Source organism: Echinops telfairi, unplaced genomic scaffold (genome assembly GCF_000313985.2).
Source record: "Echinops telfairi isolate 266 unplaced genomic scaffold, ASM31398v2 ScPeMD7_7457;HRSCAF=8495, whole genome shotgun sequence".
NCBI classification, from domain to species: Eukaryota; Metazoa; Chordata; class Mammalia; order Afrosoricida; family Tenrecidae; genus Echinops; species Echinops telfairi.
In genome coordinates this window covers 1,065,109-1,069,296 of record NW_022111357.1, presented here as the reverse complement: position 1 = coordinate 1,069,296, position 4,188 = coordinate 1,065,109, and positions in this window count along the sequence as shown.

The following is a 4,188-nucleotide window of genomic DNA, read 5'->3' as shown; positions in this document are numbered from 1 at the left end:
AGACTTAGCTGCACGTGCCTTGGCTTGGTTGTTTTTACGGTTGTTGTTTATTGTCTCTACTCCACGGGAGACAGACTGGGCTTTCTACTCCCGTCAGCAGTTACAGGCTCGGAAACCCACAGCGGGCCGCCATCAATCGGCACTGGCTCGAGGGCCTGGGAAGACGACTGGGCGGCCTCACCGAGGCATTCAGCGGCTAACTGAACCTGTCCAGCTGCTCTGTGGGAAAAAGCCCTAGGGCTGGGTTTCTACAAAGGTTACTCCTTTCTGTCACGTGGGGCTGCCTGAGTTGAAATCCACTTGCAGTCACCTCACAGCAACCACGTAGGACCACTCCTTGCTGTGTCAGACAGAGTTCTCTAGAGAAACAAAACCAGGACACTTTCATTTGATAGATGATAGATAGATGATAGACAGATAGACAGATATAGATAGATAGATAGATAGATAGATAGATAGATAGATAGATAGATAGATAGATAGATAGATGGATGATAGATACTGCACGAAAAATGTAACAGCTAATTAATCCACATAGCAGTACTAAGTGCTCAGTTCAACTCATTTCTGTGGAATAGTTAATATACTGGAAGTTCTTCCTCTCATGAGTGTTTCTGGGTCCAAGGTCAAGGAAGCAGACAGCTGAGTCTTCCCTAGAACAATAAAGGCAGTCCAGTCACAGGCAGCAAACGGCAGGGTGAGTCACCAACAGTCAGCAGGCCTAGATGAGACATTGAACTCAAGCAATGCAAGACAGCAGGATCCAACAGTGATGTACACACCAACTTACACGCACTCTTACCACCCTGCCCTTACACACACACACACACACACACACACACACACACACACACGGGGTGGGGGAGCGGCACTGAGGGGGGGCGGGGAATAGGGAGGCTGGGGCCTGGATCAGAGTCACACCCCACCTTCTCCTAGCAGAGCAGCGGCCTCAGCTCAGAAAAAGTCGGGGTCTGGAGGCCAACACTCTCCCCACTGTAATTCGCCTTCTGTCCAGACGTGCCCCCCAAGACCTGATTTCCACGTCAGGCCCAGACCAGGAACCTCTCCCCCACCCCCGCCCCCCTGCTCCTCACCTCAGCCTGATTCTTCTTCCTCTCACTACAATCACAGGACTCGGGGGTCAGCCAGCAAGCAGGCAGATCTCCAAGAATGACCTCATGAATTTCCCCTCCTCACCCCTCCAAGGAGCACCCCTGGTGGCGGCCGTGACAGGAACGTGTGTAGGATCCCCAAGCATGTCCTTGCTCCCAGGTGGAGCCTCCCAGAGAAATGCGTGTCTTAAAGGCTAGGAGGCGTTCGCTGCCTGTAGTGCTTCCTACCTACCACCTGGCGGCAGCACGGGCTTACTTATTTTTGTCCAAACACCTATTCAGTACCTTAGCCCTAGTCTTCAAAGGCTGTTGCGGACGGGCAGTCGGTAAGGTTGACCGACGGAAACAGGACTCTGAAAGGGCAGTGTCCACCTGTGTGCACCTGGGTGGTGTGTGGAGTGTGTGGGGGATGTGTAAAGAAAGTGTGGGTGTGTAAACACTACCATGAGTCCATGAGTCATAGCAGCCCTAGATAGGGTTTCCACGACTGTGCATCTTCCCGGCGGCAGATTGATGAGAGCACCATAGAAGTACCTTGCAAGACGTTGAACTACCTTGCAAGATGTTGAACTACCTTGCAAGACGTTGAACTACCTTGCAAGATGTTGAACTACCTTGCAAGTTAGTTCTATGGTGCTCTCATCACAGATGGCCCCCTCTTTCTCCCATGGAGGGAACTCTGGGTGAGCCTGGATCACCAGCCAAGGGGTGAGCCACACAGCCCGCCTCAAACAGAGCCGCCGGGCTCCACGGAGAAACGCAATCCAAGAGGGAAACAGATGGAACAGATTGGAGCTGCGAATCTTGGGGCACAGACTGGGCACCGAGTCGCTTGGTGGGCGATGCGAACAAAGAGCCATAGCGCAGTTCATGGTCTCACCTGGCTCCCCAGGAAAGGGCCAACATTTTATCTGGGAGACTGCTGGGAAAGCCACCACACCTTGGTTTATACATCCGCCCCCACCCCGACCCCCATGTAGGCGATCCCGGGTCTCCGCTGCTTCTGAACCGAAACCAGTACAACGGGCCTTCTTTAAATCGGTCCTCTTTCTGTTCCGCCCTTTCATTGGAAATGATAACTAACAGCTCCTGGTCTAGAACCAGACCTCCATCCTCCTTGGCTCTACTTCCTATAGGCCCATCCTCTCTCAAACCCACTCCAACCAGGCTTTTCTCTTACCTGCTCTGGAAAGCCAAGAACCGTCTGTCTTCAGCTTCTGAGATCTAACTGCGCCCTTTAATTCAGGTGAACATGTTTTTGCTCCTGGAAGATCTGCTTTGCCGGTTCTCTCTACTCTTCCTTACTTCCAAATCTTGCAGTGCCCCAGAGCTCGGTCTTGGCACCTCTTGTTCTCTCCCTCCACGTCCACTGGAGTAGATTAGCTGAACCAGACCCAGACTTTACACCCCAAAGACCCCAAACACTGTATCTGAGGCCTCGTCCAGCAGAGAGCACAAACGCACCTTAACCAAGTCAAACGCTGGATGCTCTCACCCGACCTGCTCTGCGTGAATGGCAGCTTCATGGACTCGGGGCAGCCTGAGAGTTGTCATCGACTGCACTTTGTGTTCTCGCTTGCTATCCAGCTACCGGGAAGTCCTGTGCGCTCTAACTTCATAGACTGTCTAGTGCCCACCCTGGCTTCACTTGCCCTGTTCTTCCTTCCCTGTCCCAGCCACCTGTAGTTGTGCGGACATCAGCTCTCTCTGTGGTGCTACTTGCTGTGTTCTTGTGCCTAGACTGATGCTTGTACCTTATGAGGTCACCAGTAATAGTCACTGATTGCATCATTGGGTGTCCTTGGGGTTGTTAGGCACACGAGGCACAAAAAGAAATCATTTCACAATGAGGAAAATTGTAAAAACAAACCTTATGTTTGGACTCTCATCGTGGACCAGGTCCCTTTTCCACGAGAGGAAATTTCGGATGTGGTGATTGAGGCTCAGAGAGTGGGCAACAGTACAAGGCCACATATCTAGTGATGGAATTTGAATTATAATCATTTTTCAGCTCGCCAAACATTTGTTAAGCCCTGATCATAGGCCAGCTAATGATTGAAAAGGACAAAATAGATGAATTTTCCTTCTCTAAATGAGCTAGCATTCTAGTAGAGAGGAAGGGAGAGTCGCAAAAAGTGGAATGTGTCTGTCTGCCAGGTAGAAGTCTGTGCTGCAAAGGACAGCACTAAACCTACAGGTTGGGGAGAGGGGCCGGCCTGCCAGACCCATACAGAAGCAAGCCAAGAAAGATAAAGAGAGAGTGAGGGACTAGACCCCATACTGGCACACCAAGCCCGGAAGACGACATCCCTGCAAGGAGCTGCTAAGGCACAGAGAGGACTGTAGGGAAGACAAGAGCTCAAGACACCATGTCCCCTCACTGGAGCATACCGAGACAGAGGGCAATACTGGGGCCTTCCAGCAGGGAGGGAATGCAGTCTGACCACCCCCACAGTGGGGCAAACCAAGAAGGGAACATAACAGATCAGCAATGGGAGCAAAGCCAAGCCACGAAGCCCCTGAGGATCCCCCGAAATAGACTTTGGGTTAGGAGAGGCGGTTCCTGGACTCCCCCCCACCCCCACCCCAGGACCCCTGGGGAGAGAGTCCTAAAGGTCAGCAGACAGACTTGGAATCATGTGTGCTTTGTCGAGGTTTGGTTTTGGGTTTTTGTGGGGTTTTTTTCCTTTTTCTCTTCTCCCCCCTCTCTTTTTATTCAATTTTTGTTTTCTTTTTGTTTTGTCTCTGTTATTGTTGTTTTGCCCACCTACCTATAGAAGACAGGCATGGGAAGTAAGCCCGAGGAGAAAGCAGTGGGACCGATGATTGCAGAGGGAATTCAGGGAAGGAGGAGGTGGGGGAAGGGAGTGGTGAGCAAACAATGCCATAGACAGGCGAACAACTAGGGAATTAAGAGCAACAACGAGGAGGATGAAGAGATCCCGAACAACTGTTGTTGGAACAACTGCAATCTAGCTGAGAGGAATCACTAAGAGGCAGAAGAAGGGTGCGCGTGATGGTGGGGCAGGAGGAAGGTAAAAGGAAACAGAGGAAAGATCTAGGAAGCAAAGCTATG